This window comes from Macaca nemestrina, chromosome 19 (assembly GCF_043159975.1).
Source record: "Macaca nemestrina isolate mMacNem1 chromosome 19, mMacNem.hap1, whole genome shotgun sequence".
Classification (NCBI taxonomy): Eukaryota; Metazoa; Chordata; class Mammalia; order Primates; family Cercopithecidae; genus Macaca; species Macaca nemestrina.
The window spans coordinates 12,683,641-12,709,404 of record NC_092143.1 but is presented as its reverse complement, the minus strand read 5'-3'; positions in this window follow the sequence as shown (position 1 = coordinate 12,709,404).

Sequence of the window (25,764 nt, the reverse complement as noted above, 5' to 3'; positions counted from 1 at the left end):
ATCATTTCACAAAAAATAACAGCAAGCATCTTTCAAAACTGGGAAATGATAATTAAGAAAGTAATACCATTACCGTTTTCAAAGTAATTTCATACACCATTGTTGTATGAGGTATGCAAAATAAATTGAGATCAAAATTTATTTCAATAAATATTAGAAAAAAGACTAATACTCTAAGGATAAATTGTATTAATGAGTACCTAGAAAAGCCAGAAGACTCTAGTAAAGATTAACAGAATTAATAAGTAGTTGTGATAAAGTGACAGAGCATAATACCCCCAAAATCATTAGCTGTAGTGGTATTAAAGAGTTGTACTAGTATTAACTAGCTGGAAATAGCTAGCTCAAAATAAAAGAAAAAAACAATAAAATATTTAAGAATAGGTTTAACATAAAATTAATAAACTCGAATTGAATAATATTATAGTACTTCATTGGAGCATATAAAACATGATCTTCAGAAATATATTATTGATTGGGATGTCATAATATAAAAACATCAACTGTTACAAAATCAATGTATTAATTTAGTACACTTCGAAGAAGTATCCTAAGGGTTTTGTTCTCATTGCATTTGTTCTTATTTTTGTTGTTTTGGCAATTGAACATTAGTTTACAGTGAATATGAAAGAAGATATATCCAAAAATATCCAGAAAATTTTGAAGAAGATTAATGAGGTTGGATTTGTCTTACTTGACATTAAAAAATAAACAATATGGTCTTACATGCCAAGAACAGACAGTGAATTAGACAGTAAGACAAGAAATAGATGCCATATGTTTAGGTGGGTGTTTGCATGTTTGTGTGTGTACGTAGTGTGTAGGGGAGAGAGGAGGCATTTAATTATATAGCTAACACAATATTTTATTTTATGACACTGCAAAGCCATCTTAAAGAAAATAAATATGAATTTCTATTTGTCTTCTTCCAGATGAGTAAATTCTATTCTCATTAATTCTTTATACATGTGAAATAAAATAGCATTTGTTTCCTTGGGTGCAAGTACCAGGTATCAGCATTGGCCTCACTATGGACAATCATGCTGGATGAAATATATGAAAATATATAAAATGTCTTCATAAGTGCATTAGAAGAATTGGAATAAGGCTTGAAAACTGCTGAGAGTGGATATTAAGTGTTCTTTCCACAAAAAATGATAATTATGTGAAGTAATTAGATAGATTTAACTATCCCACGCTTCAAAAAATCCTGTTGTACCTGCAAAATATATACAATTTTATCTGTCAATTAAATACTAAATAAAATTAAGCATTATTTTAAAAAGATGAAAAATAGCAGCTAAAAATAAGATAAAAACTGAAACCCCAGACATCAAAGCTGGTTTTGCACTGAAGACATTTGCTGAATTAGAAAACGTGAACTTTAACTTTTATTACTTTGTAAATTTCAGTGGCGAGAAGACAAGGCCAGAGCCAATTTAGATTACAGAAAGCCAAGAAATATACCCATGCAAAAACGGTAGTTAGGTGAAATTAAATATTCTTCAGTAAGCGACACCTGGCAATTACTTATCCACAAAGAGGAAAAAACATGAAAATGTTCCTGTGCCTTATATATTATGCTCAAATCTGTATTTCAAGTAGATTTCAGATTTATGCAGGAAAGAAAAAACTATAAAAACCTTGGGTTAAGATACAGAAAATTTTAGGATCACATGGAATGAAAGTATTAAAAGTCAGGTTGTAAGAAAAGTAGTCAAATTAGATTGAATTTAATTTAAGAGCTTCTATTCATCAAAATACACTGAAGAGTGAAAGATGAAAGAAAAAAAAAGAAGGAAGGAAGGAGGAAAGGAGAGAGGAAGGAAGGAGAGAGGAATGAAGGAGAGAGGAAGAAAGAAAGGAAGGAAGGAAGGAAGGAAGGAGGGAGGGAGGGAGGGAGAGAAGGAAGGAAGGAAGGAAGGAAGGAAGGAAGGAAGGAAGGAAGGAAGGAAGGAAGGAAGGAAGGAAAGGAGGAAGGAAGGAAGGCAAACAATACAAATCAAGAAGATGGAGACACACTTTCTACTAAAATATGTCCCAAATTCATGCGGTACTTTACAGATGAGAAACACAAAAATTAATTGTGGGAATACTCTCATCTGCTAATCCACCCTTGGTCAGTTCCTTCCCAGGCGCTCTGGCTGCCTCTTCACTGTTGGAACATTCTTGTTAGGTGTCAAGGCCGTTTTAAGTAAGTCAGTAAGACTCAAGCTATAAAGGAATCTGTAGATACCTTTGACTGCTCAACATGATTGAATAAAGGAATAAATACATGAATAAATCAATGAATGCAAAAATATAACACAAACTCAAAAAACAAATGGAAGATTGGAATATTTGTAAATCAATTTAAGATAAAGTATTAATGTCATTAAATACAGAGGACTATTATAACATAAAAGAACATCTATCAAATAGCAAAATGAGTAAAAAGTATGCTTACTCAACTTTCACACATGCAAGTCCAAAGAGGAAATTAAAAAAAGAAAATTATGCTCAACCTTCCATGTATCTTGTGAAATGCAAATGCAGGTAAGAATAAAATGCAATTTCTCTACAGGTAGATGGACAAGATCAAATAGGGTAATATTCCTTGCTCTTTCAAATTTGGGGTGCGTGGCATTGATATAAGGTAGAAATATGAATTATTTTAACTTGTTTTGGGGGGGAGGGAAGCAAGCCAGAAATATGTATTTACATAAAACATATCATTTCATCCAGATTCCTTGTCAGAGTAATGCTTCTCATAGAAATAGAAATTTAGGATATATGAATAGTGTCCGTAAGAATTGTGGCATTATTTGTGGATGCAAAAAAATTTAAAGTTATATAAGGGTGCATTATTAAATCTGTTGAATAAATGTGGCCCAGTTAGACAATGGAAGATTAATCAGTCATTAAAAATAATGCATTAGAAGTATGATCGTTGTGGAAATTCCATAACATATTGAGAAAAATGAAAGGTAGTGAGGTGTACATGCAGTATATTCTCATAATTACAAAACAATAACAAAAGAATAACGTTCATACACAAGTAAGTGATTTGCACGTGTATGGGGAAAATAATGAAAGACAGAAAAAATAGTTTTATTTTTTGTCTTTTTAAAAATTGATTAGGTGTTTGACACAAAGCAGGGTGGCTGCAAATAGACAGGCAGGTGGTAGAACAGATTAAAAGAAGATCAGACTTTTCTTGTAGTTTCCACAGCATCTAACATGCAGTCAAATGGATAACGCAAACATAAAGTATTTAAGTTAACTGCAGAAGGGAAAATGCTATCAACAGTAATATAATGTCTACATACTGAATATACACATAGGAGGGAATCAGTTTACACAAGTTTAAACTAATTTTAAAATATAAAATTCCATAAAATGTGTCATTGTATTTTGGTTATCTCAAATGAGCATCTATAAAGATTTGTTTTATTAAAAATATTTTGCCAGATAATGTAGCTGTGAAAAAGAAATCCCTTAGGGGCCAATTACCTTTGATCTATTCGTTCTATGATGAAAAATTTTGCTGTAAGACTGAGACAGTCTCAACTATGTCACAACCATATGATCTAGGCATAAAGGAGAATTCATGAGGGCATAAGATGCAAAACCAATCCTTTACTACAAGATGAAGAAGGCAAGAAAGACAAGGAGGAAAGAGAGGAAGGAAAACAAAATAAAAGCAATCCACCATGATAACAATAAGAGGCAATGATCGATGAGTTTTTGGTATGATAGCAGGTGTCTTTAAGAGCAAAATATCTATTACCTGATCCTTTTTCCAAAGAAAAGTTTGAATTGATACTGTTACCTATATTACAATATTCAATACAAGTAATTTGTCTTACATTACAGTCAATAAAGGGTAGAACAGGATTCCCAGGCTGTTGACTCTAAAGCTGGTGAATTTAGTCCCTATGCCATAGCCATGACACAACAATACTGCCTGCTTTCCTTTCGTATGTTTTCAAAGCTGCTCTAGTATTTTCTTGAACTAACTTACTTGATTTTTAAGTTTGTGCTTTTGAACTTCCCCATGGCTCCCATGGCATACACTTGTGTGTATGCACAGGAGGCATGCACAAATACACACACACACACACACACACACACACACACACACAGGTTCTATTCCCCACTACCCCAGCAATAACCACCCTTAACCTTTTGAGATATATTCTTTTAGTCTTTTTAAAAACAATCAGTGAGTGGTTAAACTTGATGGGCTTTCCTTGTAATTAACTGTCATTGCACAGGAAGCCAGGCCCTGGAAGTCTGGAAGAGCACTAGACACTTGTTGATGGAGACCTGTACTTAGTAAAAGTCCAGAGCAGTAAGTCTTCAAGGGGAATACAGGACAAAAAGAACCCTGGAAAGAAGGGGGCTGGGTAACCAAAGGACAGCTTGAGAGCCCACAGTGTTGGTGGGCAGTTGGACATCAATATCTGGAAGTAAAGAAATTGCAGAAAAAGGAGCACGGTAACTCCGGATGCTTTCCAAAAGCAACCCTCACTTTTACACAGACTGAAGTTTAACCTACTATTAAGTCACTGAATTAACAGACCCAAACATGAAAACCAATGAAACAACAAAACTGGATAGTATCTTTGTCTAAGAGTCATTTTGATAATATTTTGAAGATTAGAATTTCTCTTTAAAAGGGAAATCAAACTTTCCTTTTCCATACCCATGCCATCTCATATTTAAAAATGTATGAAGAATTATGTCTATTTTCTAATGTCAGAAAACCAAAGATAAGAAACATTACAAATAGGGCTCTTATTTCCTTGTTAAAAAGCAACAATGAATTTTTGGAAAATGTAGTATAATCCTTATATCAAGTTTCTCGGTGACATAATGGATCTCATTTATCTTCCAGGAATATTACACTTCTTTTGACTGAATCTGTTGCTTCTACAAATGCCTCTTGGAGTGCAGCTTTGTCATCTGTTAGTTATCATCTTTCAAAATTTTATTTTAGTCCCATTTCTCTTCACTGGTGAGATATTTGTTCTACATTCACAGTGTCTGTTACTCATCTACTAACTACTCACCCTCCCTTCTGCCACTGTCCTGTTAACTGTCAAGAACTCTGGGAAGCTACAGTAGTCTCCCCATAATTTTCCTTAGCTCTCATCTTTCCCTGCCTTGAGTACACTCTGAGTGTACTGCTGGAGCTACCAGATCAATTGACTGCCAGATCAATTTCCTGAAGACCAGTACTTATTATATCACTTCTCTATTTGAGAAGAGCCAAAAATACTTAATGACTACCCATTGCCTATAGAATGATGCTCAAATATGTCAGTCATATTTCCATGCTCTGGAATCAACAACCTATTGAATTTTTTTCTCATTATTTGCTATTACATGGAACAGACACTGGTCATACTCAACTGTAAAATATCCCAGCTCAAAGGTGAAATTTTTCTGTGTGATTTTTGATCCAATGTTCTATATGTCTGAAATATCTTTTTAAAAAATAAAACTGTTATGCAAACACTTCTCCCTAACTCAAATTCCACGTGAAACATAAATCTGAATTTATATTTCTAAACTGAAAACTATAGAATCCTCCTTTAAATTCCTGCACATTTTAATCTGTACTCATTATATTACATAGATCTACTATTATAATTAGTATATATTCCTGCATGTATTATTCAAAAATACATTATAATTTTTATGTTTATATATTACCTTCTGAGAGTTTGAATACAAAAACAATTTATATATCGCTTTATTTATGTATCCCTTAGAATCAGCAGCAAAATTTCTTGCACATATAATCAGTAAATATTTGCTGGGTAATTGAATGAATCAAGCAGGTGAACACCCCTCCTCATAACTACACTGGTTGCTATAGACCAAATAGTTTAAATGTAAAGAAAACCAATTTGCATCGGCCTATATATAATAGGCAAGAAACAAAAGTTCACTGTTCTGTACTGTATTAGGCTTTCAACCCTATGCGTCAGCCCTGGAAGAGTAATAACATCAAACAAGAACCTATGAGTTTTTACCTCAGCCCTTTCCTAGTGTGGCTGCTTGCATGAAGTACAGGACCACATTCCCAGGTTGACTGAAATCCCTCCCGAGAGAGCTGCAGAGGCCGTGACTCTGATGTTGTGAAGTCTGATGCTCCTGATTCTGATCACTGTTTCACTCCTGCTTCATCAAATTTGCCTCTTACGTGCATGCTCTGATCCATAGTGCTGCCTAGGTTTGGTACTTGCAGATCTATTTTCTAGTTCTTGTTTGTAATAGGAAGGCAATGATTATCTGTGTTTGTAATAGGAAGGCAATGATTATCTATGAGACATTCATAGAGCACATTGTACCTTTTATGGAACTATTAGGTTGGTGCAAAAGTAATTGTGGTTTTAATAGAAAACTTAGTAAGGCTGTTTTAGAGTTTATATTACGCATTTACAATGTTAATTGGTCAAACCTCAAGTCACAGTGAGGAGAGAAATATAAAGAAAGACAGATGGGGATTTGGAAGTATGGTGTGTGGAAGTGGAAGATGTTGATGATAGGGTTAGGAATGTATTCTTACAGAGAAGAGATTATTTTTCCCCTTAATTAGCTTAAGTTCTTTTTTATAATCAATGAGGAAAATTATTGATTCTGATATTATATTTTCTCTCTCCTCACCTGTGTCACAAGAGTCTGGGACAAAAGTCTGAACAAAAGTCTGCAATTATTGGGGACGTCATATGGCATTGTTTGATTGCTTTTCCTCAAGTTTAGGTTTATCCTAGTCTAGGGCCTAGTAGGGATTTATGTCAGATGGGCCTTGACTAGAGACAGACGACCTGAAGGTCTGTAACCTGCTTCCATTTCTTGCTTTCTGCCTCTCCAATTTCCTTCTTTCTCTCAATTAAAATGTGTGTTTCCATCATACGCACTTAGTCCTTTGCTATTCATGTGGAACATATTATAAAAAGGAAGAGACTGTCTTTGATCTTAAAAAAGAACAGCCTGGAAGGAAAAAATGTTACCAGGCAATTACCTGGTAAAAATAAGTTATAGTTAGGTTGTTGACTTCCCAAGAGAAGGCGTTGTCTAAGAAACATTCCCTGGGGCTTGAACTTATTTACCAAATGTGAACAATGGGAAAAGGTAAGAGTTCACAATTTATTTCTAGCTGAGGTTACATTAAGATCATTTGGGATATAGATATGGATATATAGTTATATATTTAGCATATATATGCATGTAATGTATGCATATATATATGAAGTCACATACTCCTATATGTACATGTGGCTTTAAATATGTATGTAATATGTGTGTGTTTGTGTGTGTACAAGCTATATGCACACTATATACACAAACTAAGTAGATTTGGCTGAAGCGTACCATCAAAGAAGAGCTGGATTTGCAGTTGATACTTTCCTGGTCAACTGTGTTTTCAAATGTCATGCCTTTGCACAGCATATTACTATGAAAAGTCAACCGCGGTGATAAGTGTTTTCTCCTTGAAACAGGTGAGTTGTCATTGATAGTAGAAATTTCTTTACTCTGTTTCAATAACACAGAGGACCTGTGTGGAATTGTGATGCTAATATGAATGTAGAGGCCAGACTTGGTAGCTCACGCCTGTAATCTCAGCACTTTGGGAGGCCAAGGTGGAAGGATTGCTTGAGGCCAGGAGTTCAAGACCAGGCAAACCAGCCTGGGTAACATAGTGAGACAAAAGAAAGAGAGAAAGAGAGAAAGAAAGAGAGAAAGAGAAAAGGGAGAGAGAGAGAGAGATAGGAAACATTTTCCTCTTCCTATTGTAATTCAAAAGTTTTGTATTTTTGGTTCTCACTGAGAAATCCTCCCAGAATCCACATATAACATCAGAGGGACGAGGGATGTGGGACCATCTTTGCTGCACCGTTTGTTGCCCACTGGTTATTAGCTTCGATGCGACCGCTTCAGTTGATCTTCCTTCCTTCATCATCCCCAGCCTCCCTCACAAGCTGAAATAGCTGTGAATTAAAATAGCTTTCTCAATTACAGGAGGGCTATTATTTGAGCAAGCCTATCTCATTGCATGATCCATCTTGAATTTGATTTTGTTTCACTTTATTCTCATTTGTATTTGATTCATAAATTGATGATCTTCTACAATGGGCTAAGATTTTATCATGTTATTCATAGTCCTGTCTCTTTTTATTTTGGGGGCTTTTTTATTACTCTTTAAAGTAGCAGTTACCCTGGATTTTCCAATTAAATGTGTTTCAATTTCAAATCCTTTTCTAGTTCTTGAAAACATAAGGGACCCCAAACCTAACATATGTAACCAAATCATGCTATGATTTGCCAAAAGGAATATATCATCTTGCAGGAATTTAGCTGCTATGGCCAAGATGTGTACTCCCTTTTTATAACATAATTTCCTTTTATGGTTTTATATCCACTTTTTTTTTCTTAAATCATACAAGCAGTCTTTTTATAATTGTTAAAAAAAACCAATATAATTCTTCATTTCGTCAAGCTTAAGATTGTGCTATAAATTTGACATATTACTTTCTAAGTAGGAGTTTGCTTGGTTAACTCAATTATAGTCTGTTTTATAACACCTGTATCGTAGGACAGGTGTTGTTATGATTACTGGTACAAAGAAAATTATCACCTTCAAAAAAGTAAATTATTAAGATGGTACAGTGCCATGAACCTCTTCTGTAGTCCCGCCTACTCAGGAGATTAAGGTAGGAGGATCCCCTGAACCCAGGGGTTCAAGACCACCCTTGGCCACACAGGGAGACCCTGCATCTAAAAAGAAAACAAAATTAAGAAGGTAAATTTTTTTGTTTATACTTTTCAGTGAGATCTCATAGATCTAGTCTCAGAGAGTTCTCACAACACAGTGGTTGCTGGATAATAAGCGTTTATCAGGCTGCGCAAATCACAAACAACAGTAATTTTATATACTGAAAAAGATTATTGGAGAACAAAAATAGATCTAATAAAATGTTGTTTCATGAAACCCAATATATTTATTCACTCGTCACTTTAAGTAGCTCCTAAAAATTTTGAATGCAATAAACGAATCACATTTGTATGAAGCCTAAATTACCAATAGAAGTTGCATTGTTATAGTACATTTTTAAAAATTATACACATTTTACAATAAATTTTATATTAAAAAAAGTTCTTCTTGGTCTTATAATTATTTTTTAGTAATTATTACCTTTAAAAATGCCACGGAAACAAAAACAGTGATCTTTGAAACATAATCTGCTTTTTATATATAATAGTAAATACGGAGGTGGCTTTAAAACCAGTTAAATTTGAAATATGCTTCACTTATGCAGATTAGCTCCTTCAATACATTTTTGCTTTGGTCATGTTGCAATAGTACTGAAATTTTGAAAATACTCAGAAACAGTCAAAATTTGATTGACCCCGCTAACTTTTCAAAAGCCTTTGACCAATAATCAGGTAATATACAATTTGTTTTGATCCCTAAATGGAACTAAATGGCACCAAAGGCAGGTTACTTTCCTTTATGGAGTGTTAAAAAGTGTATTAATATTTGCATGTATGTATGTACACATATACATGTAAGTATGTGTTTCTACTTATTTTACTATCTTAACTAATTATAAGATAAAATGAGCAAGAAGAATTTTAAAAATATCCTCATTAACAATATTTGTAACCATAATTTTACATACGTCAGTAACCATGATTTTAACTACATTCTTTGCGATGTACCAGATGTTCAAACAGCACAATTTTGTATTTACTTAGGACTTTGTATTGTAAGACGTAAATTTTAAGTGCTTCTTTGATATCTTTAAGCACCACTGGGCCCCAGAGGCCTTGCCATGAGTTTTCCTGCTCTGGTTAGACATGCCCTCACACAACAGGGCAGACTCTCCACCCAGCTCAATCAACTGTATCTCACCTGGTCCTCAACAAAATGGGTTTCACTTCCTTGCCACCGTATAAAATTTTTTAAATAAACAAATTTCATTCTCCTAAGAGAATCAAAGGTCATTTCACCCTCTTGTTACTACAAAGACTGCCTCCCACAGCCCTCATGATTCATTCTGCATCTGAATGAACCTTGTGGCTCTGCATGGCATATAGCATCCGTCTCCCATAGCCTGTGAATATATGTTATTAATAAGACATCATCAGTCCCCTCTGACCACTGTTGGTTTCCTGTTTGGTCATCTCATACTATTTACCAATGTGGGATTCCTCCTTCACTAGTAGAGTGAATAGAAGATGATCAGAACAGGCTGATCGTTGGCTCCCCAGATATTTTTGAAAATGTAGGCATGAATAGAAGGCCACTTTATCTTCACGAGGAAGTCAGCAAAGCAAATGTTTACAGGTAATTCTAATTTTTGTTTTCTCTTCTGTTTCTATGATGGGAGTGACCTGTAAAATTGATGGTCAAAGTTCTAAGTTCCTATACTCTAAAACATGACCAAATGAAATGATTGCTTTGTAATCTGGAAAAAATTAACATAGGTTGATACTAATTATCTATCACGATCATAAAAATCATCTCCTTGGAGTACTCATTTACTATTCAAATTTTAGCCCAACAAATACAACGAGGAATTCTGTGAGGCAATTTGGGTGAACCATTAAGTCCCGTATGATTGTGTGTGATCACTTGATTTACGGGGTTGCTCGCTGCTGTGGTTTGAGTGTTTGTCCTATCTGAAACTCAAGTTAAACCTTCATCTCCAGTATGGCAGTATTGAAAGGTGGTGCCTATAAGACGTGATTGGGTCATGAGGACTCTGCCCTCATGAATGGACTAATCCATTCATGGATTAACAGAATAATGGGTTGATGGATTAATGGATTATCATGGGAGTAGGACTGGTGTCTTTAAAAAAAAAAGTAAGAGAGGCCAGAGCTCCAAGCTCAGCCGCCTCACTGTGTGATGACCTGTGCTGCCTTGGCCTTTGCAGAGTCCCCACCAGCAGGAAAGTTCTCACCTGATGCAGGCCCTGAATCTTGGGTTCTTCAGCCTCCCTATTTGTAAAAAATAATTTTGTTTTCTTTACAAATTATCCACTTTTAAGTATTCTATTATAAGCAACAGAAAATGGGCTAAGACACAATGTCAGTTAAATTTTGGATGATGTAAAAAACAGTGATAAAGTTATTTTAAAATAATTGATCAGAAGCCATTTTTCTTCTTATATTTCAGGTATTGGGAAAAATAAGTAAATACACGTAGAATCTTCTGTTAAGCCAGTGAATCTTGTAAACAAATGAATAAAAGAATCAAACAGGGTTTTTTAAAAAATCAAATTACCATTAACCAGACTGTGATGTACATAACAGGAAATCAACTCAGAGGTTAGGAAGAGAGAAATAAATTTCAATTTTTAAATAGCAAGGCAGATACAATTCATTTCATACACGTTCTCAAGGTAAAATACGATATCAAGTAGGAAGCATTGGCAGCACTATTGATATAGGTAATTTAGTCCAAATTCAGGTAGTAATCGGAATGGCCACCTGTGTGAGTTAATTGCTTTTATCTGAAGGAGAAACAAAATTTCCCACATCTCTCTAGAAAGCAGGCTGTTACAATGTGGAGCCAGGTGCCTGGGTTAAACTCCCTCAGAGACAGACAGGTTGGGATGCTGTTTCCCTTGATGTTTCCATTTCAAAGAGATGGCTCCAAGGTCTTCAAGAAAAAACATTACTGGGTTATAAGACTGCCGGAGGCTTATTTTGCTTTTTTAAAATGTTTATACACATCTCTACAGGAGAGAGAAAGAATTTACAATTACTAATTTTCAAAAGGAAATTAAGCAAAGAGAAAGGTGGTGAGTCTCCTCATTTGACACCAGGGAAAATGCATTTAAAAATATATATATATTCTATATATTTATATATGTTTGATATATAAATAATGTATATATAAATGATACATATAAATTATATACAAATGATTTTTTATATATATATACACACACACACACACTCTTATCCTTATTCAAGGCCATACAATAATATGGTTTCCTTTTATCGTGTCTTGAATATATATAGGGGAATGCTTCGTCTTTTTTTATAGCAGATGGCAAGGGAGAGCACATCCCAAAGTGGTAGCCAGTCAGAGACCACCTCTCCTTTGCCATCTGGAGACTGTTATCTGCTTTTCAAAGATACTATTTTTACCAATGCCAAGCTTGGTAAAATTCTTGAGATGTAATTCAGTCTAATCATAGATATCACTAGACAAGACTGGTCCTGTGCAGTTTACAACAGAAATGTGGCCATTATTTTAGTAAGGATGGTTGAGATAATGCTGCATTATAAAATTAATACTAGAGTTCTAGTAGATTAAAAGCAGTTTTTGTTTGTTTGTTTGTTCATTTGTTTTTCTAGTTCATGCTTCATTTGCCATTGCAATTGGCTTAAGGGCCTCATTTTGCACTAGCACTCAGGAACTCACGATCATGGAGACTCCCACAATATTGTAGCTGTACTAGCTGGAATATGTGACCTCTTTTGTTTACAGATCAGAAGAGATAAGTCTTTTCTTATACTATCTAGCTTAGAAGTGAAGTGAAGGCATCCCTTCTAACTGCAGTTCTTTGGCCAGTGCTAGCCACATGGCCTCAGCTGAATCCTGCCTGGGAAATGTAATCGCACGTAGATGTGGAAGTCTCTTTTTCCCTTCTCAGGAAAAGAGCCACTTTTCCCAGGGACAAACCTCCATCCCTGGACAGCCTGTATACAGTGACTTGGGACAGCTTGATGAGAGGGAGGGTAAAAGATTCCAGCCTCTCAATTTAATTTCAACGTTTCTCAAGAGCCCTTATAGCTCCGGAGCTCCTCATAGGATGGCAGAGGCTGTTATGTATCCTCTCTCTCTGCTCACTCACCACTTCGACACAGGAATTGATCTGGACTGCATTTCCCAATAAATTCTTTATAAGTAAATCTTTAATCTAGAGTCTGGTTCCCAGGGATCTTGACCTGTGGGCTACCACCTATATCAAAATCACCAGATTGCTTGTTAAAAATGCAAATGACTTATCTTTATCCCAGGCCTATTGATTTAGAATATCTAGAAATGGAGGTTGGAAATCTGAGCTGTTAAAAAGCACCGCAGAAAATTATTTTTCTCATTAAAGTGACACTAACAATGACAGTTGTAATTACCAAGGGTATTCACAAAATTGAATAGTTGAAGTGGTGGGGGAAGATGTTCAGAGAATTAAAAAACCTTATGCAGGCTTTTGTGTCAAAATCATTTATGCTAACATAGAAACATGTTTACAAATGAATTTCATAAGGGATTGTCAAAGAAACCACTTGCAGCAACAAGGATTTGAGTCAACAGACCTTGCCATGTCTGTTGTCAATTACAGAAGCCAAATTAACATATTTAACATATTTTTGATGTCTCAGATCCCTGTCGCCTAAAACTTCCTGCCTTAGCCACTCATTTTCTTTGAGCTTCTGGGATTGTAAACCTGAATTGCCAATTGCCATTGCTGAGAAGGCAAATGAAGTTTCAAAGCTATTAGGCCACTTTGAGACTGATACTATTGAAGTGGATATGGAACTGAAGTCTTCCTTTCACATTAGAGGTAAATTGCTTTTTCCCTTCTCTTTGTTCAGATCTTGGTAGAAACTCCAGAAGTCCTCTATCAAGAATTGAGCCATGAGACACTGCCTTGCAGGAAGCAAAAGGGAAAATGTGAGCCCGATATACATTTACCAGAATATCCTAAAATATGTTAAACCCAGTAGAAACGATCATGTAAGCTCTGTGATCAAAAGACATGACTATATATAAAGCCCCGTGTCTCTCAATCTGTTCATACACCACTGTCGACACTCATAACCCTGCCTAGCTGGGAACACAACAGTCATGTGGATCCAGGAACCAAGGGCTGGTTAAAAATGGTCCTATTGCATAAAACAAGGTCAGAAGACTGTTTGCACTGCACCATAATGACTACTGTAAAACAAACAACCCGTACTTATTCAAAATTTTTAATATTTTATTCATCATTGATTTTTACATTAATTTTAACTTTCTAAAATATTGCCTTTAATTACTGCTTTCTTGATGATTCTGTTTTCTGTTACCCTCTGAAATTTTGTGCCCAAGGTGAGTACCTCACTTGCCTTACTTTAATCTTAGCCCTACCATGAGGTATCATTGCTTTTATATACTGGCACTCAATTATAGCTATGAGTAGCCACAGATTTCTCATGTTTGTCTTATTTAAAAGCCAGAGTGATGCAGTAGAAAGAACATTAAATTGGAAGTGACAAAACTTGGGTAATAGTTCCATCTCTGGAGCTTCTTAGTGATGTGAACTTGGAAAACCAGATTCATTTATCTTTAGCTTTTATTTGGAAAATGGAAATAAGTACAATGTAACGTGTTAGCTTCAATGTATCCTTGTGAGAATACAAAGAGTTAATGCATGTGAAAACACTCTGAAAAAGTAGAATCATTTTTAATGCATATAAAAAATGACATTGAAACCGTGTTTATTGCTATTTTTATATAATCTTTGGAATGTTTTGGATGAATATATGAGTGAAAGAAATGAATTCCAGTTAGATGACCCAGTTGTTGCTAATGAAAACATTTTCTCCTCATCTCAATTTTTATGCCTACCTCCCAATCCATGTATTCCCAATTCTCCTAATGTCTTGGTACCATTGAAAGCTAGTGTTTGGGTGGCAGTATCAGAGCAATGATTTTCAAGTGAGGTTCCCTAACCAGCACATAAGTATCACCTGGATCTTGTTAGAAATGCAAATTTTCAGGCAACATCCAATAAAGTCTGGGGCTTGGGCCAACAAATGTGCATTTTAACAAGCCCTCCAGGTGATTTGGAAGCCTGCTGGTGTTGAGAGCCGCTAGATCAAATGAAAGGAACGGAAGAGCGGAAGATCAGTCTGCCAAGCGATTTCTCCAGAACCAGAAATTTTATTTTGTTGGTAGAATTCTCATAAAATCACCTTTTGCCTTTACCATTGTATCATTAATTTCTAGGCCACATCTTTTTTCTTCTATGTTTTTTTCTTACTGTGTAATTTAATGATCTTTCTCTCTCTTCCCTGCCCCCCCCACCCATATAGAAATAGGTGTTACATAAGAATCACCTGGAGTGCTTGAGTGAAAATAATTATTACCGGCTCCTGCCTAAGATCATTAATTGGCATGGAATCTTTAACAGAAACACCCAAACTGATGACAATGAAGCCGTTTCCAGACCACAATTTGAATTGGGCAGTGATATGGTTTGGCTTTGTGTCCCCACCCAAATCTCATCTTGAATTGCAATAATAATAATCCCCAAGTGTAGTGAGAGGGACCCAGTGGGAGGTAATTGACTCATGGGGGTGGTTTCCGCCATGCTCTTCTCCTGATAGTGAGTTCTCATGAGACTGATGGTTCTATAAGCACCTGGCATTTCCCTTGCTGGCACTCATTCTCCTGCCGCCTTGTGAAGAGGTGCCTTCTGCCATGATTGTAAGTTTCCTGAGGCCTCTCCAGCCATGTGGAACTGTAAGTCAATTAAACCTGTTTTCTTTATAAATTACCCAGCCTCAGGTATTTCTTCATAGTGGTATAAGAATGGAGTAATACATGCAGCTATTAGGGTAACGTTTCAAAAAGTCAGATACAGGTAGAACTTAATTAGCTGTAATTCATCAGTGCTTAATCAAACGCTAGTTTTTCTTAATGTGCTTGCTCCATAAGCATTGCAATTCTCAGGGACAAAATTGACAGGTTAAACTGAAGATTGAACATAAGCTACTATATTTACTTTCTTCCCAAACTTCACTTACATGAAAATAAGTGGATAACAGAGATGTACTTCCATAAAACAAAGTGTGATCTTGTGACATAATCAGCAATATATATTTGGTCTTCATCCTGGTTCCTCGCACAGAATTTCTAACATCCTTGAAGTTTTCTGACTGATAGGGGTGTGAGGAAGGTATTTAGGTATTCCCAATAAGCCACTTTTTTTCATCCCTATTTATGATAATGAGGTGACTCTTGGTGGGCTCTTTACACAGCTTCAAGATATCGGCTATGAAACTAGAGGTTTGGAATTTTCAGCCCTATTTCCGTCTTTCCCCTCTCCTAACCCCTCTGGGGGCAGAGGGGCTAGAGATTGAATTAATCACAAATGACCAATGATTTAATCAATCATGGCTACTGAATGAAGCTTCCGTTAAAAACCCCTAAACAATGGGGTTCGGAAAGCCTCAAGGTTGGTGAACACATTCATATGCTCAGACTCTGGTGGTGCACTGCAATTCATGGGGACAGACCAGGTGCTCCTATACTTCGGACACTTCTGGACCTCACCGTACTTACCTCTTCATCTGGCTGTTCATTTGTATTCTTTATAATAAATCTGTGATAGTAAATAGTATTTCCTTGAGTTCTTGAGCCATTCTAGCAAATTATCAAAACTGAGCAAGAAGTCACGGGGACCGTGACCCTGCAGCCAAGTGGGGCAGAAATGTGGTAACCTGGGCACCCACTACTTGCAACTGGTCTCTGAAGTCAGAGAAGTCTGTGGCCTGAGATTTTAATCATGTGGAGCCCAATGCTCACTCTGGATAGTTAGTCAGAATTTAATTAAATTGTAGGACACTCAGTTGGTGTCAGAGAATTGATTGGTGTGAAGAAAAAAAACCCATATTTTTGGCACCAGAATTGGTGTTATAAAAAGACTTCAGAGAAGAAAAATGAAAAAAGGTGACTGGGTTTTGAAATATCAATTATATCTCTTCCTAACTGGAGTTCAGAACCGTTGAGGGAGAGTGGCAGGATGGGGGTTAGGTTCCTAACAGGAAAAGACACATCGGAGGAGAGGTTTTGGTAGTGCAAATTCATGAGCTTGCTAACTTTCCTTTGAATTGTGCTTAGCACCCAGATTGCTGCCTTCCAGGGTGCAAGGCAGACCCAGCTCCACTACATTTAACAAATCACCAAGAGAGCAGCCAGGAGTTCAACATCTCTGTAGTTAGGAAGTGAAGGCTGAGCCAGCCATTCTCACCAGATAAGTCACATCCTATTCTGAGGAGAGGTGTGAGGTTATTTCTAAGAAGGCTGTTGTAACTTGAATGAAGAGTGTTGATACCCTAATGGCAATAAGCCAACCTGAAGACTTAAACCAGGGGTAAGGAATCTGCTGAAAAAACACATTCCACAGCAAAATGTTTTGGCCTTTAACCAATGGCTTTGGCTATATATCTAAACAAAAGTCATTCAGAAGATGACTTTGTTCCTCATGGGAGACAATTGGTTCTGGGTCAAAACAGTCTTGCTTTTATCTTTCATGGGTTAGATCCATCACAGACAATCTTTCTCAGATAATGGGTGGATAATTAGATTTTGCTCAGAGAAGGCTCTGAAATGGGTCAGAAGAGTACTTTGAGTGCATACAATGCACATTAACTCCTAGGTTACTCTATTATCAGCCTGAAATTTTACTCACTGTTCTATTTCCATCATATTTAGCCATACTGCTAATATCATCAAAGTATCAAGGGCATTCCTTTAATAAAAGCCAACAACATTGGGCTGAGTGCAGTAGCTAGTGCCTGTAATCCCGGTACTTCGGGAGGTCAAGGTGGAGGATCACTTGAGTCCAGGAGTTGTAGACCAGCCTGAGCAACCTAGTGGGACTCTGTGTCTACAAAAATAAAAATTTAAAAATAGCTCATTGTGATGGCACACGCCTGTAGTCCCAGCTACTCGGGAGGCTGAGGCAGGAGAATTCCTTGGGCCTGGGAATTTGAGGCTGCAGTGAGGCATGATTATCACTGCACTTCACCCTGGGCAAAAGAGCAAGGCCCATCTCAAAACAACAACAACAACAACATTCAAATGCCCTGTATCCCATATTTAAACATAAGTCCCTCTGTTATCAAATTCTAAGGAAGTGATTAAGTTCAAAGAGTAAATTCCTATGTACTAACTTACTTTGCTTAAGGCAACATGGTGTTGAATTGTTCAGTGAAGAATGAATATATTGAGCCTTCCATCTTGTACATGCCAATAATTCTGGTGGTGTGCCACTGCAGGATGCAGTATGTTCCTTTCCAACTCTGTCTCCAGTTTCATTACCTTGATAAAATCATTGAAAATGAGACTATTTACAGGATGGAAATTGTCAAATGCTATAAATTGGAGTTACTTTGTTTTTTATTCTTGAGATTGAGATTAACAGCACACAATTAATTTATAAAACTCTACATATAAAATTTCCTTTGCTGAAAAGTACTCCCTTTTTGTGGGGAGGGAATTGGATGCATAAAAATAGCCTAGGCATTTCAGAGTACTATAAAAATAGCCTGTTTTTAAAAATATTCCTTTTTACAGATATTTCTTGTTGCTACTAGCCACAAGTAAGGTAAATGACATGCAATTGTTCCCTTCCACAATAGGGTGGTGGGGAGAAAGTATATGTTTAAAAGCAATAGCTGTAGCCAGAAAAAGTACAGCCTGTAAGCATTTCTACAGGCGGTGATGGGGAATGAAGATAGTGAGCATGAATGTGGCCAAGGCTAAGATGTCATTTCAAGAAAACTCCATTTTTGCAAACTCCTGGCATTCAACTGTCTCCTCACCTTAAATTGGTCTTTTCTTTTATAACTTAATCTTTTTCATTTCCTACATGCTGACATGCTTTCTTGAAATCATGAGAGTCAATAGTTATGACTTTATTTTTGCTGCTTTATGAGATATTTTCTGAACACAACAAGCTCCAATGTGAACATTGGTGTCTATACAGAGCACTAACCAGCTAACCCTGCCTTTCTTTACTAATACAATGTGACAATTAAGAGATTAAATGATTAAGAACTTCCAGCATCCATGAAAAATTTCTAGTGCAATGATGATAGTGTGTATTCCACAGAATATTAATTTTGAGAAATATTAAAAGGAAGTGGAGATGCTGAGTTAAATTAATTGTTATAGGGGGTGTTTTGTATTACAAAAAAGCTACAACATATAAAACTTTGGAATATAAGTGATTTTAATTTGAAGACTTTATGAATTTCACCACCTTTCTTTATATTGTATAAATTAGAATTTTGTTCTACCACAATCTGGCAAAAATATTTCTATGTCACTCATGATCTTCTTCTGTGCTGCAGAATATTATGATGCATTCAATTTATTGAGAAAATACATTTTAAACACCATGTAGGCAGATGGGATTGTCTATGCATCTGTGCCTTATTCTTAGATTAATGGTTGGCATGCCTTGGTGTAGAAGAGCGTGTGCATGTATGTGTGCAGGGCTGGGGCACAGGATAGGTTTATGACGTTCATGCCTTCATGTTACATATATGATTGGAAGTGGATCATGTCTTCACGAGCTGTTTGTGATAACAGTAGCCATGCAGCCATACATATACATGGCAGTTCCTGTAAAGAAATTACTATTGCTTATCACACTTGCTCTTGGCAAGAAAACTCCCCTCTGTGTTTTTGTTTTTCTAACAAAGCTTTATGCAGAAGTCCATTTTGAAAACATTATAAATTTGTCCTCCTAAAAGCAAAATGATAGTCCATAGAATTTCTTACCTATTGTCAAACTTTCCCACCAATCTTTGGCATCTCCTAGCTCCTTAAATTCCTGGGGCTTAAGAGGTGTGATTTGTAATCTCCAGATCTAGAGAAATCTCATTTTGAGAATGGGAGAAGGGAAACTCAATGAAGCAAAGAAATAAAGAGAAAGTTTAAAAATATTTTTTCATTGCTAGTTGCTTTTTCCATTGCTATGGATTCTCATACATGGGGGTAAAGACGAGCTCTGACTCTGTTAATGACCAAGAAGGCCTTATCCTCTCACCTAGACTAAACTTGAGACAGCCTTCTTCCTGACTCTAGCCCTAACCTCCCTTTATCTTAGATAATTTACTTTAGAAAACATATAATTGTAAATCCTTTCTCTTCTTCTTTTTTAAAAGCAGCTTGCCAGTTTTGCAATCCAGGACTGGTCAAGAACCTGGGGGTCATCGCTTTGAAATAAAGTCATGTACCACATAATGACACTTTGGCTAATGACAGATCACATTTATGACAGTGGTCCTATAAGATTATAAGGGACATGAAAAATTTCTATCACCTGATGACATTGTACCTGTCATCATGTCATAGCACTAGCCTAAGTGTATAGTGTTTATAAAAGTCTACAATATTATAGTAATGTCCTGGGCCTTCACATTCACTCAACACTCACTCACTGACTCACCCTGAACAACTTCCGGTCCTGCAAGCTCCATTCATAAGAAGTATCCAATACCTGTGTACCATTTTTTATCCTTTATACCATATTTTTACTGTACATTTTCTATGTTTAGACATGTTCAAATATACAGATACTTGCCATTGTGTTATAATTGCCTGCAGTATTCACTACAGTAACATGGTGTATATGTTTGTAGCACGGGAGCAATAGGCTACACCATATAGCCTAGGTGTATAGTAGGCTATACCATCAGTGTTTGTGTAATTACACTCTATGATGTTTGCACAGAGACAAAATCACCTCATAATGCACTTCCCAGAATATATCCCCATCATTAAGTGAGGCATGACTATATAATTAACCAAAAAGATAGAGCCCCTATCTCCCAGTTTTTGTGACAAGGTAGAAGCCTAACTTCAGAGGTCTCCTTACTCTAAGTTGTAAAACTACCTATTGTCATGAAGTATGAGAAAGTTTACTTTTCCTTTGAGTACAGCCAATTAGAAAGCACAGTGGCCTAAGATATGGTACCTTTCTCACCCCAATTCTTAAAAACCCGCCCACGCTTTGTTTTAGAGGAATTCAGTTTGACTTAGTTTTGGCATCCCTTACTGCAAGAGACTTAAATAAAGTGTTACCTCTTTAACTTTGTTTAGTGCAAATTTCAAGCTTGATTCTGCTACTTAAGTTGAAATTCTTATAGCTCTATAAAATTAGGTCTATAAATTGAATGACTGTAATAGTACCTAATTTCAGAATTATCCTGACAATCAAATGGGATAATACATAAAATGACTTTAGCATAGTACCTAGCTCAGAGTAAGTACTAGCAATAATAGTAATAGTACTGAATAATAAAGTAAGTATAATTATAATTAAGCACTATTATTAATAATTACTATTATTGTTGCAATATAATTTTAAGAGAAGACGATAAATGAACATTTTTTTCTCTATCTTGAAATGGCCCTATGTTCTACTATAATGATACTATCATTACAAATTTCTCTCCTTGCATTGTAATGCAAACATCTGAGATTCATTACGCAATTAAGAAAATTCCTAACTATTTAGAGGCATTTAACTATCTTGTGAATGAATCTTTTCACCTTGTATGGTAGACTTTGTCCACACAAAGTTCCTTCACTGACAATCAGCACTTCTTCTGTTTAGGCTACTATTGCCAGCTTGCCAGCACCTCTCCAAAGGAGACTGAGGAAAGGGAAAGAGATAAAATCTAAAACTCCAGGTTGCCAGAATTACTTTCAAAGCACTGAAATGAAGAGATGCTTAGGAAGGGGGATGGTTGAGTCTTTTGTCTCTTGATAGGTTGTCAGACTTTCTGCCCTGTTACCTCCTGACTAGTCTAGTAGCTCTGACTCACAAATAAGTCAATTTTGGGGGATAGAGGGAGCTATTTCCTTTGAGTCAAGATCACTTGAAATCCAGTTTATTTCTGAAACCACGTGCTTTAAGAATTGCATAGATTGTCTCTAAAGTGGACCAGGCACCAAAGTTTGAATGAATATGCTTATTTGATGAGGTTTTTTCAAATGGTCCCAATGGAACAAATAAAGAGCAGTTTTTCAACTATGTCACAGTTCTGCTTCCTGGTTAAGACGCCATAAGAATGCATAGATAGACTTTATCAGGCTGGATTCAACCTGTGTTTTAACTATAACATTTTGCAATTGCTGAAATTAACGAAAAATATTTGCTTAAAAATCAATTTACATTGCTTTTTTTTTTAATTATTATTGTTTTAAAGCCTTTTAGCAAACACTGCTAACCAGAACCTGATAGGAGTGAGTAAGGTGTGTGGACATCCACGGGGAAAACTGAGATCCTGAAAACCATTTAAATATCTTCTGTACGCCATCTTTGTTCTAACTCCATATTTGAGTTTTATTGAAAACGTCAGCCTGTCAGAGATTGAGACTGGAGACTAAGTAATCTATTTCAGCTTCACTATTTTTTTCCCTTCGGAAACATAAAAAATACATCAAAGAAGGATTTTTTATCACTGTTTTGCCTTTTGATCCTTCCTAGTCAACTACTAATATTAAAGTGCATTTCACTTGGTTGTGCTAGTAAGATAAAAAATAATCACGTAATATACAGGAAAAGTGAAAAAAAACAAAAGACTAAACAAAAAACAGTGTTGAAAGCAAATACACTTCTCAACATATTGAACACAGTTCAAAAGAAGCAATGGATACTTCAGTCAGCCAGATAGGTCCTCAAGCGATTTCAGTGCTGAGGTTTGGATTCTCAAGGGAGCTGGGAGAGAAGAGTGAGATTGTCTTCCCATTTCTCCTGGGAATTCTTAACGCTCATCCCCCAGAGCCGAAAATGACTTTCTAAAGGTTTTGAGCCCATGTCTTTCTCTGGAGAACCTTAATGTTCTTATGTAGTCTAAGGAAAAAGTTGTGATGAAATTTTAGTTATTTATTAACATGAGAATAACACAGTGGAGAAAAGTGAGATGTAATGAACCAAGGAATCTTTTGCTTAAAAATAAAATAAAATTTGCCTGTTGCGAGTCCTTACACAAAAGCCTCACTGACCTCTGTGAAGTCTTAAGCAAGTCTTTGTGGGATGAAAGAATATACTCTTCTTAAGTTGTACTTATAGAACCACTCAGGCTTAGAGGGGTGTAATTAAAGCTTATTCAATCATTTGTGCCAGTCAGAGCCAGGCTCCTTGTGGAACGTGAAAATGAATTCTGTATGGAGAGAGAATAATAACTGGCTAAAATTTGTGAAGTGTTAAACCTGTTTTAAACAGTTGTTAGAAGTTACCCAAATGAGAAATCATAGTTGGTCTCTGCTGATATAACCATCAGCTTAGGTTTTTTAGAAAGCAGATACATATGTTTTGAATATAATTATAAATTATGTCAATTCATTATTTAATATTAGTGATGTCATAATATCCCTTTGCAACTTTAGTTTTTTTGTGTGGATACATGTATAATTTAAATTATAACAATGTTTAGTGTTCAATTTACAAGGTTGAGAGCATGATCTCTGTATTGCAGGAAGTATTTTAAGATTACATCCAGTGGTACATTTGTTTAAAATAACCTTCTATATTCTTCTTTTGCATATCAGATGTTTAATTTTATTCATAAATCTGTGCTTATAATGTATCTTCTAAAAGTCTCTGAAGATACAAGAGTGAAGTCAAGAATAGTCAGCCAGAACAGTCAGCCATATTAAAATATTATTACTTTTTTTCTAAAAACGCACTAATAAAAACATTTTTATTCTATTATAATTACAATATTTCCTTTTTTCTTTGCGTCATTTGGCCATAAAACCCCTTGAAAGGCAAGACTCCACAACCCACTTTCTCCTGTTTTGTTCTTATTATCTGTATAGTTGGATATATCCATTTTTTTATTCGGTCAACATTTATTGGATGCCTATTGTTTGCCCGAGTTTATGCTACATGTTGGATATAACTAAATTATATAAATTCTTCAGCATTCTATTCTATAACTGATATGTAACTTCTTCCTTTTCAAATAATATTTACTTTTGAGCTTTCAGAAATCATTTTTATAAGCCTGTCAAGCCTATGTTCTTTATCTTAATCTCTACCAAATTTACATATTTACATTTGCAACTATTAACACAACTTTCTACAAGTATGAAGGGTAGTGCGAAGTAAATATTTTTTAAACCAAATTTATCACCTAATATAAGATCTCTCTTTCTTAAATTTAAGACACAGGGTCTACTGTTCTCTTAACATGAAGAACCTTGAAGGGATCTTTGATTTTTCTGCTTCATTGCCCTCAAAATTTTCTTCGTAAAGGCACTTAAATTCACTTCCACCTCTTTACCTCTTTTGTTCCATTCTTTGTTGTTTTACCTGAGAGGCTTGGTTAACCCTCAAGTAATTTATGATCTGGGCCAAAGTGCCCTGTAGTTCTACCCAGCAATGCTCCTCTATTTCCCCATCTCATTTACTTTTACAACCTCCTGGACATCACCTTTTCCTGTCTTCTATCTTCAGAATGTTTAACTCTCATGTTTGGCTCTACGGTACGTTTCTTGTTTCAGCTAGTAAATGTCCTCTACACAGTTGCTTAAATAAACAGCGCTCCTCAATGAACCCCTTCCTCCACTTGAGCATCAGATCTTTTCCTCTCTACTGAAATACAGTCCTTCAGAAACGTACTTATCTAGGCTGCAGTATCAAATTTTCCTTCTCTACATGAACATATCCATCAACACAAAGTACTTCAGTAGATTTTTCATCCCTAAAAGATAAACAAAAAGACTGTCTCTAGATCCAAGTCATCTCTAGCTATTTTCCTACTCTTCTTTTTCAAGAAAGCTTCTTCAAAAAGTCTTCTACATTTGCTATCTCCAATTTATTTTCTTCTGGTCTTTATTTAATAACTAAGTGCTGGCTTAACTCATTGGGTAATCAGGATATTATTGAGAATAAAAGGAAATGCTATTGATAGTGATTGAAGTTAAGTGCAAATCTAGACTGTCTTATGGAAACCAGATACACTACATACTCTTTTAACTTCATTTTCATTTTACTTTGCTAGAAAAAATTAATTATTTTGGATGGATATTAGTTGTAAATATTTGTGGAGTACATGTGATATTTTGATAGAAATATACAATGTGAAATGATTAAATCAGGGCAATTGGGATATCCAGCACTTCAAGTACTTATCATTTCTAAGTATTAGGAACATTCCAATTCCACCCTTTTATTTATTTTGAAATATACAATAAATTAAATTATCAACTATAGTTGCCCTATTATGCTACTGAAAACTAGATCTTATTCTTTCTATCTAACTGTACTTTTATACCTATACCATCACATATCTATCCCCTCTCTCTACTTCCCTTCCCAGCCTCTAGTGACCATCATTCTAGTCTCAATGAATTTGATTTTGTTTATCGCTCCCACATATGAGAGAGAACATGTGATATTTGTCTTTCTGTGCCTGACTTATTTCACATAACATAATGTCTTTCAGTTCCATCCATGTTATTTCAAATGAGAGGATTTCATTCATATAATTATGGCTGAGTAGTATTCCACTGTGTCTATGTACATTTTCTTTATTCATTCATCCACTGATTGACACTTAGGTTGACTCCATATACTGGCCATTGTGATATATGTATATATATACACATATATATGAGATATACATATATCACAATGGCCAGTATATATATATATATGTGTGTGTGTGTGTGTATATATATCTCCCCAGCAGTGGAATTGCTAGATCATATGATAGTTCTTTTTGTAGTATTTTGAGGACCCTTCATATTATTCTTCATACCACTGTACTAATTTACATCCCCATCAACAGTGTATGAGGGTTCCTCTTTCTCTACTTCCTCACAACATTTGTTATTGTCTGTCTTTTTGACAAAACACATTTTAACTGGGTGAGATGATACCTCATTGTAGTTTTAATTCACATTTGTCTGATGCACATTCTTTTATATACCTGCTGGCCATTTGTATGTGTTCTTTT